The following is a 12,170-nucleotide window of genomic DNA, read 5'->3' as shown; positions in this document are numbered from 1 at the left end:
GTCCACTCAAGGGTTGTTTCGGCGACGTGGTTTGTTCCTATTTATTCATTCGGAATTCCATCTGGTATTTCTTATGTTGAAACTCAAAAAATTAATCCTACAGGCCAGTATCAATTTGGGCAGAGCGATCTTTAAAGACCGATATATCCTTTGAACACTGGACTGCCACCATATGGAGGGCAGTATGCTTTTTCATTGTTCTCTCCTGGAGAACAACCATATGAGAGTTTACAACAAAATTCGGGTCAAACTGGAATTACATCCAGCGGTTGGGTACTGATACTGCCTCAACAACCAATGGTTGTATATTCAATGCAACTGACCCAACCTATGTTGAATATTCCCACTACCCCAGCTATTGTGACTATGTCGCAAGTACAAGCATTGCCTATTGTGTGTCAACCTCAAGTCTCTCAGGTTGCAATACAACAGCCTCTTGTCTCTACAGCTCAATCACAACCTCAACTTAGTGCTTCCTTACCTCGAATGACTCAGGCTAAAATGAGTATTATCACTCCACATCTTGGTCAATCTTCCAGTATTGGACAACAACAAATGGTCCAACAACCATGGTTGGTACAATACCAACAACCACAATTCCAGCAAACCTACCGAGGACCTGAACAACAAGGCTTTATAGGTAATGGATAGTTGCATTTTCAAAATGATTATCAACAACCACATTATATTGGTTATGTCCAACATCCTTATCAAAGTTACCAATATCAGATACATTATGCTGGTATGCAAAGACCTACTACTCAGGCAATCCTATCTTATCCTGGGTATGCTTCACCTAACCTGAATCAACAGTTTCCTTTTGTAGCAACTCTAGAATTACTAGATTTGAACCGGCTGACGAATGATCCAATTGCATACGCCCCTTGGTGGCCAGCAATTCCTCATAAACTTCCCTCCGATATTCCTAAATTCAATGGAAATCCAGGTGAAGATCCGTCGAATCACATAATGAATTTTCATTTGTGGTGCTCGTCTAACACCCTGAATAATGATTCGATCAGGCTTCGCCTTTTTCAGAGAATGCTCACTGGTTCGACAACGAAATGGTATATTGAATTGCCTAGAGCTTCATTCGATAACTTCAGGGCCATTGCCACTACTTTTCTAACCCACTTTCAGTTACCCATAAGGTATGAAACGGGAACAGAACTCCTTACCAACTTTAAATAGACCACGACCACTCACATATCTAATCATATTCATGAGTGGTGACAACATCAGCGAATGGTAAAGACATACATTCATGATCAGCTTTTAGCTGAGTGGTTTATTAAGTCCTTATTACCATCCATAACTGAGGACGTGGCGAAAGGAGGAGTTGTCATTGAAGAGCAATTCATTGCTCGTGCCGAATATTTAGACTTGATCTATACTCAGTCTAGCACACTCTACGACAAAATTCCTGACACTCCCAAACTAGAATTTTCCGTTCCTCCCTCTCCTAAATCGAACAAGGACTCTCATGCTGGTGTTGACGTGATTGGCACGTCAAGAACGCAAACCAAAGGCTCCATCTGGTAAAGCCCTTGCAGTTTCTAGTCAAAAAGAAAATGACAAACCTCTTGCCTCGGAGATTAATGTTGTGTCATCTGACAAGGGCAAGAATCCAAAGCAACCAGTGGGCAAAAAGAAAGGGAAAGATAAAAAGAAGAAACAGGAAAATTCAACTCCTGAAAAATCTTCTGAGAACCCTACCAGGTGAAAGAAACCTCGTGATCCATGTTACATATGTAACGAGGACCATTGGACGAGAAATTGTCCACATTGAGCTGAGGTTACGAAATTGTTAAAGATTTCAAGTACCTCAGCGGTGTTGACTGATCCATTTCCAAACCTAGAAACTAATTTGGTTGCTATCGATCATGCTTCCACATCACAATTGCTTATGCTATCCATCTCGAGATAGCAAAATGATGCTTTGATATCGACAAGGAACAAAGATTATGGGAATCCACCATCGTCAAACAACAAGGCTACAGATCAACCTAGTAGTTCGACGACGACTTCGCCAGAAGTTGTTCCACCCATTATTCATGAATTAACTATAAAGTTGCCAAAGGGAGTCGTACATAAATCGACATTTAATACTCATACTCAAGCTGCACAGAATTATAATAGAGTGGAGGATCTGGCTCAGTCGCCATCCGTTATGTCGACACTTGAAGTACTGTAGAATTGCCCCTCCCAAAAGCAAGCTTTGTTATCAGCAATAGGTGGGATTGATCCAGCAGATTCCAATCTCGTGGCCTTTAACAATAAAGGATACACACCTCAGTTACCGGCCCAACTCGCTTTCCTTATACAGGTAAAAGCCCTCAATAAAATTGTTCATCGAACAATCATCGATGAGGGGGCATCTAACTGTATTATGTTTATGAGTTGCTAGAAAACTCTAGGTTCACCACCCTTGTCGCGATCATCAACTACATTAAAGGCATTCGATGGAAGAACATACACGCCGTATGGGATTTTAAGTAACTTGCAAGTTGAACTGGGGGGAAAAACAGTAGAAATTGAAGTCGAAGTTATTGAAGGAAACCTTGACTACAATATCTTACTGGGAAGACCCTGGATTTATGCTATGGCTGCCATTGTGTCTACATATTTTAGAAAGATTGCATTTCCCTTCCAAGGTGGAATTACAATCATTGACCAACTAGCATTTTCTCCTAACAGTTCACAAGCTACTGGAAGCATTCCATTGATCCATGGAAGTTCTCAATCGCTTCAAAATGTCGAAGTAGGTCTCCTAAAAGACCCTTCCTTAATGGGTACTTTTGCACTCCCACCTCCAACAGGACCTGTGGAAGTGGCCACAGTGGAAGCCTGTCATATGATATCTTCTACATCCTCTAAGATAAAGAAGACCTCTGACAATTTTGATAGTGTGGATCACTGTGAGGTGTTGCCCCCAAGCCCCATAGAATCTTTGTAGCAATAAATTTTCTGGGCCTGCGCGGCGAACCCAAATCAACACTCAACGAGTGTTTGGACAGATAGGTCTCTAGAGTATGGTACCTCTTCCGATCCTTGGTCTCGTATACATTCTACAGACGAAGAAACTCAAAAATGAATGCTCTAGAAATTACCGGTCAATAATGTAAACCGTTAACAAGCGCGAGAGGAATCACCAATAATGACAATGACCCTCAAGGTACTGCAGTACAATTCACGTGGTGTGAATAAAGGACTTGGCGTCGAACACCACACAAAATCTTCTGGTCGAAGGTCATTGATGTATACCTGTCGCCGGAAGTGAGAAACTTGCCATTGAGGCATGCAAGTTTCAAAGTACTGGGGGTTTTGTTCCTAGATCAACTTCTTGGGTAATGAGCTGAAGTCGACAAGAAGCGATCCGTCAAAGGAGGGCCTTAATGAATCCCACATCAATGACACGGAACGGAGCTAATGATTTTAGTGGAGGTGAAAACAATCTGTGAAATATGATTCAGGGTGGCGATCATGAGTGGATGAAGGATAATGTATGGCAGTGGATGGGACACGGTTGACTCTTTCTGAACAACATCTCTTGAACATATAACGACACTGATGTGATGGATCGGTAGCATTACCCCAAATGTGGATGGTTTGGCGAGGACCATGGTGATGAGACCGGTGAATAAAACAACCCAACCCGATGTGATACGGAGGACAAAGTGTCATGTTCAAGAGCGACTTGCTACCATTAAAGCTTTGAGGTTCTCCCAATTTTTCCCCAGTCATTTCTGACCAGTACCTCTTTATTTTTGTCAAGCTTGAGGAGGATAACATATGCTTGTTCTATAACCTGCCCTTCGGGCAAGCCCATCGCTATGTTTTAACAAGCTTAGCGATAGGGAAACTCGTTCTCGTCTAAAGACAAGTTTGTCGCTATTTAATCATTTTAACGAGTCTAACGACAAGGAAAACTCGGTTCTTTTCATTTTTAGAGAGTCTGAAAAGGTATAGAAAGTTAACTCCAAAATTCCTTTTTCGTCATCTAATCCCTTAAGTCTGAAAAAGTATAAAACAATACAGAAGGGATGAGTTTTCGATTACTTTAACGAGCCGAATAAAACAAGCGCTTGACCTTTTTGTGTAATAATCCCTTAGGTCCAAAAAGATTAAAATCTAGAGGAGGGATAGCTCTTCCGGTCACTTTAACGAGCTGGAAGGCTAAAACTCGGCAAAATTTTCATATTTTACGAGTCAGATGAAAAGAGCTCAAAGAAGACTCGTCTTTTGAGGAACGAGTGATAAACAGGGATAGCAGCAGATTCCAGGTACAGGTTGGAATTTTCCAATCACGGCAGTGTCACAAGGATGGCTAAGTGAAATCACTCTTCGCAGCTGTTCCTCAAAATGGGTAAACAATCATATGGAGGTGAACGATTGGCCAAATGAAATGGAGGTGGCGGGTGTAAACACGACCAAGTCTTTTTATGGCTAATATATTTACGATCATAGTGGTTATTTACCGAGATGGGCTCATTTTTTAATGAGCTTGAATGCACCAAAACACTGCTCAATGCTTATGTTTATTTTTTAACGAGCATGAATTCTGCGTTAAAACTGCTCGGATCTCGCTTTTCTATTTTTTAATGAGCATAAATTCCGCGGTAAAACTGCTCGAATATATGGTCAAATTTTGATTTTTTATCATTACTAGCTTTCCTCTTTTCAAATATAGTACTGCTTTTTCAATTGCTGCAACAAACTTCGTTAGAAATGAATAATATTTGCATGAAAATGAGATTATAACCCTAATATTTCACTTTAAATTGTGTAAAAAGCCATTAAAAGGTGTTTTTTACCTCTCATTTACCATTTCATTTGCATTTGGTTTGTTGGAGCTCTGGAGGTGCCTCTTCCCCCTTGATTTTCACCAGCTGATTCTGGGAGATTCTGCGGACGATTTTCGGCGCCGTCTGGACCAGGTAGGAGCTAAACCCTAGCTCTTTCTTTTCATGGTTTCCTTTTCCTGTTTCATGCCTGTTTTCCAGTGTTTCTGAGCCCTTGGGGTTTTGCCAGGGCGCCCTAGGATCAGCGCAGGTTCCCCTTTCGAAACCTGCGCTGAAGGTCAAGCTGCCTTAAGGCAGCCTGACCCTCAGCGCAAGTGGGAGACTCTCTGCCTGCGCTGGGCTCAAAAACTGAGTTTTTAAGGTCATTTTTTGATGATTTTTTCGCCAGTTTTTCCATCAAAATCAGGAACTTACTCCTTCTCTTGTTTGCTTTGTAGGGAACTCTGAACAAAATGTCCCTTACATGGCGAGAACGAGAACATGAAGAAGAGGACATGATTGCCCTCCATGACCCTGTCACGGTGAACGCGCTGCGGAACTGTGGCCTGCTGAAGTTCTTCCGTATCTCTAGTATGAGAGCACAGATTTCTTTGCTGCAGTATATGCTTGATGCTTGGGATCCTGTTAACCAAGTGTTCCAGATTAAGGGGAAGACCATCCCCTTGACCATAGAGGACATGTACTTCTTGACTGGACTGTCAAGGTGAGGTGCCCCCATTTCCTTGTCAGGTACGGCCCGGGGGACTGATTCCACCAAAGATTATGTCCGCCAGTATTGCAGGGAAGGTTCTCAGCCGAGCAGAGACAGCAAGATTGTTATCCGTGAGATTACTGATCGGGCTCTCAGGTCCATTCTGTTCACTATTGGTAGGATGGCCGGCAGCGCAGCTCTACATGTTGCCAACAGATCTTATATGCAGCACGCCTTGGAATGTCTCCAACCGAAAGCATTCAACTGGTGTGATGCAGTACTTGTTCAGATGAAAAGTCAATTGACCAAGGTAAAGGACGGGAAGCTGAAGAACTTTGGATTTGGTTCTATTCTGACTGCCTTTGCCTTGGAGAAAATCCCACTGATGCAGCCTCAGTACATCATACTCGACTTGCCTTCTCCGACCGAGCCACGCATGCAGAGGTGGGTCGACCACATGTCTAGGCATGCTGGTCAACCTCAGATTACTTTTACTGAGGCCTTCTTTAGGTGGTTCGAGCGCCAGGAGATGGCGTTTTCCGAGTATCCATATGTGGGTATGGATTTCCGAGGTGATCCGGATTTGGTGTTACCGGATGGCGAACAGTGGGGCGCCATTGGTAAATTCCTTGACCATATTACTGTTTACTGTTCTTATTCATAATGTTGCTGTGATTTATTCTATCAAGACTTTTAATTGTACTCTTGGGTGCATGCAGATATTGGTCCAGTTCGTCCTGCAGTTCGTCCGAGATCGCCAGTTGCTGCCCTGGCAGCAGAGCCTGCTAGGAGAGTTGTTATTCGCGATATTGACGATACTGAGACCCTTACAGCTGTGCAGGAGTAGGTTGAGAGCCTTACTCGTGGTCTTCCGGATGTACAGATTGACGAGTTACCTTTACAGCTGCAGCGGCATACTATTGGTGTGCCTAGACGATGGACTCGTCTCTTGCGCATGATTGCACAGGCCGTGACGTACTATCATGAGCACCATTAGGCTAGGGTGCCCCCTAGCATCTTTTTTAGTTTTTAGGTCATATGACCAATTTTGTCTTGGTTACAGAACATTATGTATGAACTTATATAAACAACTTATATGTATTTTGATTTTCGGGTTTTATTCTGGTTGATTTATATGATCCATATGTACAATCTTTGATGATGTGTCCCTTTTATAAATGCTGCAAATGTCTATCTAACACATAGTTCGCTAATGAGTCAGTTAATGTGTTTAAGTTTCTTGAAATATGTTGATATTGAATTGAATCAAATCGTCTTTCCAAGATCTTAACCCTTAGGAACATGCGATAAATAGCTGAATTGCGAACAGAATATATACCATTGAGTTGTAGTATTACGAGCTGTGAGTCTAGCCTGACAATTAGTCGGCGTATGCCACGTGTGATGGCATCAGAGAGTAGTTCTATCAACACGCTATACTCAGCGATGTTATTCGTTGATTGCCCAATACATACACCTCTGAAACTTACTAGCTCGCCGCTTGGATCAAAAATGGCCCAGGCTGCGGAAGATAAGTTTCGTGAACTACGACTCGCTCCGTCGGCATATCCAACACATGTGTCTAGAAGGTTCGACATCTGCAACGGAAAAAGGTGGATCACTCGACCAGAACAAACACTTTAGCGAAAACAAAACACAACAAAAGCATGCAGGTTACTATTTAAGCATAGTAGCGCTTGAGGTACAGCCCGTTGCGGGGTTGCGCCAGTGGAATTCCATCGTAATCCATTAACTCGTAGGCTCCTTTTTCTAATACCCTTTTAACAATATAGGGTCCCATCCATAAGGACTTGAATTTACCTGCTCCCAATTTATCGGATTCTTGGTCATAAAGCAAGACCAAATCACCTTCTAAGAAGACACGGGGTTTGACATTTTTGTCGAACTGAGCCTTGACTCGTTTCTTATGAGCTTCGTTAGCCAAAGCGGCATCACGACGGGTTTCATCCAATTGGATTAGTTCCAAGAAACGAGCCTCTTCTTCTGAAGTTCCGGGGAGGAGATCGATTGCGAGTTTAAGCGACAAAATTTCGCACTGGATTGGCAAGACTGCTTCCAGGCCATACACCAGTTGAAAAGGTGTGAACCCGGTTGCGTTCTTTACCGACGTTCGGTAAGCCCACAAGGCTGAGTACAGGATTAGGAGCCACCTTCTTTTATGAACCCCAATCATCCTTTGCAACATGCGCTTCAGGACCTTGTTGATTGCCTCAACTTGTCCATTGGCTTGCGGATAATATGGGGTAGAGCTATCGTGAGATAGCCCTAGCTTGGCAGCTAATTCGACCATCATGTGATTGTGAAAATGTGACCCATGATCTGTAACTATAGCCTATGGTACGCCGAACCTAGCGACTACATGATTGAAAAAGAAAAGGGCAACTGTTTCACCAGTGTTATCCAATGTAGGCATCGCCTCGGCCCATTTGGTAAAATAGTCAACAACGACTATAATATACCCATGCCCCCCGGTCGAGGTGGGGTTACATTGCATGAAATCGATGCCCCACTTGGCGAAGGGCCCAATAGCAACTATCGGCTGTAAAGGTGCGGGTGGTCGTCTGGTTTTGCTATCAAAGATTTGACAAGCATGGCAACTTCTGACTGCGGTTATGCAATCTTTGAACATGGTTGGCCAGAAGTATCCTGCTCGTAAGATTCTTTGTGCTGTTGCATATCCAGACTGATGCCCCCCACACGCACCTGAATGAAAATCATTCAGGGATTTTTCGGCCTCCTCATGGGTAAGGCACCTCCTCAGAACTGTATCGACACCACGACGGTAAAGTGTATCACCGACGATCATGTAGTCTTTTGCTTGGTATCGTATACGTTTTTGTTCGGAGCGAGAGGTGTTAGGCCTGAACTTTTGGGTTTGGAGATAAACTATGATATCTCCATACCACTAATCGCTTACAGATATTAGGAACAAACTTTCTTCCACGATTGACTCTTCCGATGTTTCATCGTTGGACGATGATGGGAGATCGCACAATAATTCTGCGAAAAATAGAGCTTTCTTTGATTTGGATTTCACAAATTCCAGATCAAACTCTTGAAGGATCGCTATCCATTTTGAATATTTTCCCCCCAGTAACTGTCACGACAGTATATAAGTCATGGGGTTGCAATCTGACAAGATGGTAGTTTTCCGAAAGAGGACATAATGTCGAAACCTTTGAATCGCTTGAACAGCTGCAAGCGCTAGTTTTTCTACATAAGAATATTTACTTTCTGTATCATTTAAGTTTTTACTTAAATAATAAATAGGATGTTCTATTCCATCGACTTCTTGAACTAAAACCATCGCAATGGTCGTATCCGCTGCAGCCAGATACAGGTTAAAATCTCTTTGATAGTCTGGGGCGTACATTAACGATGCTTTTACTAGACAATCTTTCAGAGCATCAAAGGAAGCTTGCGCCACCTGGTCCCAGACAAAAGGTACATCCTTTTTCAAAAGACGAGTATAACCTTTAGCAAGTTCTGCGTAATTTGGAATGAACCTCCTCAAAAAGTTTGCTTTCCCTTGGAGTTTCTGAATCTGAAGCAAATTTGAAGGTGGAGGCAAATTAATGATTGCCTGAACCTTACAGGGGTCGAGACAAATCCCATCCTTAGAGACTACAAAGCCAAGTAAACGACCAGAACCGACGCAAAACACACATTTGTGCGGATTGAGTCTTATCTTGTAGTGTCGGCAACGTAGAAATATCGCTCTTAAATGCTGCAGATGATCAGTCCGCTTTCGCGAATGAGCCGGAAGATCGTCGAGGTAAGGTTGAACGATGTTCTTGATGTCATGGAAGGCATAATTCATCGCCCTCTGAAACGTCGCCCCTGCGTTCTTTAAACCAAAGGGTAATTTTCGATAAGCGAATGTGCCCCATGGACAAATAAATGCAGTCTTTGACTGGTCCTGTGGGCGGATATTTATTTGATTATACCCGGAAAATCCATCCATAAATGAAAAGATTTCACATCCGGCGCATTCATCAATTATCTGGTCGATGAAGGGTGTAGGGTAGTTGTCCTTCGGACAAGCTTGGTTTACATCCCTATAATCAACACACACTCTAATCGTCCCTTGTTTCTTCATAACAGGGACAATATTTGATACCCAATCGGTTAGAGGAACCGGGTAGATGAATCCAGCATGGAGGAGTTTTTCAACTTCCGCCTTAATGGCGGCGGCTTTCTTGGGGTGCACCTGCCGAAGCCGTTGCCTTACTGGTTTGACATCAGGATACATTTTAATTTCATGTTCAACGATACTCGAGTCAATGCCTGGCATTTCATAATATGACCAAGCGAAGACATCTCTAAATTCACGAAAAAGAGTGTTATATATTTCCAGTTCTGAAGGGGAACAACCTTTGCCGACATAAATATTCTCTACAACATCTGTTTTAGTCGAGATATTTATGGCTATAGTCTCTTCAATATTGGATAGGTTTCGCTCGGAATCCACCGTGTTTACAGTATTCGTTAGGAATTCAAATACTGAAGGGTGATAAAGGTCACTTTGAGTATCTTCTTCATATTCCGGAAGAAGGGAACAATGGTGGTGATCATTCCATGGTGTCCCCTCAATCATCATTGATTGCAAGATTCCTTCGTCAGTCCCATGTACTTTGGACCAAGGATCTAATGGAGTTCCATATTCTCTAGACCTATCTACCCAAACGCTTGACGAGCATTGATTTGGGCTCGCCTCCCATGCTTGAAACATTAATTGCTACAATATTTCTAAAGGGCTTGGGGGCAAAACCATTGAATGATCCATGTTGACCTTCGTGGAAGATATCATGTTGCAGGTTGCTACAAACGGTACATTTCCTGTATAAATAGGAGGTGGTAGCACGAAAGTTCCCATCAATGTGGGGTCTTTCAATAATCCTACTCCGATATCTTGAATTGAATGGTTGCTCTCATGGATCATGGGAATGCTTCCTGTAACTTGTGAACCATTAGGGAGGAAGTTTTGTTGGTCGACGATCGTAATCCCTCCTTCAAACGGGAATGCGATCTTCCTAAAATAAGTCGACACAACAGCTGCCATGGCATAAATCCATGGTCTACCCAGTAGGATGTTATAGTCAAGATTCCCATCAATGACTTCTACATCAATTTCTACCGTCTTTCCTCCTAGTTCAACTTTCAAGTTATTAAGGATACCGTAAGGGGTATAAGTCCTTCCGTCGAAAGCTTTTAATGTCGTCGAAGATCGCGACAAGGTTGGAGATCCTAAAGTTTTCCAGCAACTCATCGACATAATACATGTCGAGGCTCCCTCATCAATTATTGTTCTGTGAACAATTTTGTTGAGTGCTTTCACTTGAATAAGGAAAGCTAGCTGAGCTGGTAATTGAGGATCATATCCCTTGTGATCAAAGGATACAAGATTGGAATCCTTGGGATCAACCCCACCAATTGCCGATAACAACGCCTGCTTTTGGGTTGGACAATTTTGTAGCACTTCAAGAGTCGACATAGCGGATGGCGATTGGGCCAAATCTTCCACTATGTTATAATGCTGCACCGCTCTGGCACGAGGATTAAATGTCGACTTGTGTACTACACCCTTTGGCGGTTTTATTGTTAATTCAGGGATGGTGGGAATTACAACTTCTGTCGAAGTTGTTGTCGAACTACTTGGTTGATCTTTACCTTTTTCGTTCGACAGCTGAGGATTGCCATAATCTTTGTTCCTTGTCGAAATCAAAGCATCATTCTGTTGTTTTGAAACCGACAACATAAGAACTTGCGACGGGGAAGCATTTCCACTATCAACCAGATTTTGACCTGGGTTGGGAAACAGATCAGTCAACACAGCTGAGGTTTGGGAACTTTTAAAGAACCTTTTAAGCTCAGCTTTGTAAGGACAATCCCTTGTCCAGTGATCTTCGTCACATATCATACATGGACTGTTTGGTTTCCCTTTTCCAGGAGGGTTTGAAGAATTTTTTCCAGGGGATGACTCACCCTGTTTCTTCTTCTTCCCTTTGTTTTGCTTCTTCTTGCTTCCTGGTTGATTGGTTTCTTTGCCTTTATCTTCTGATACGGCATTTACTTCCGAAGCAAGAATTTCTTCTTTTGCATTTTGATCCGAATTCTTACGGGCTTTCTTTGACGAAGCCTTTATCGATTTCGCGTTTGCTGTGCCAATCACGCCATCACCGGCATGAGAGTCACTATTTGATTTAGGAGGGGGAGGAATTGAAAACTCCGGTCTAGGGGCGTCAGGTATTTTGTCATAGAGCGTGCCGAACTGAGTATAAACTAAGTCCAAATACTGTGCACGAGCAATCACTTGCTCCTCTGTTACGACTCCCCCCTTGGCCACATCTTCCGTAATAGCCGGAAGTAACGACTTTATAAACCATTCAGCTAATAGCTGATCAGGAACATATGTTTTCACCATCCTACGACGACGACGCCACTCATGTATATGATCAGATATATGGGTAGCAGTTGTCTGTTTGAAGTTGGTTAATATTTCTGTTCCCGTTTCATACCTTATCGGTAATTGAAAGTGGGTTAAGAAAGTCGTGGCTAGGGAACTAAAGTTTTCGAAAGAGGCTCTCAGCAATTCAATATACCATTTAGCCGCTGGACCTGTCAATGTCCTTTGAAAAAGGCGAAGTCTTATTGAA

The sequence above is a fragment of the Pinus tabuliformis genome, chromosome 8 (assembly GCF_031772625.1).
Source record: "Pinus tabuliformis cultivar Carrire ecotype Pingquan chromosome 8, CPIR1, whole genome shotgun sequence".
NCBI classification, from domain to species: Eukaryota; Viridiplantae; Streptophyta; class Pinopsida; order Pinales; family Pinaceae; genus Pinus; species Pinus tabuliformis.
This window is presented reverse-complemented; position numbering follows the sequence as displayed.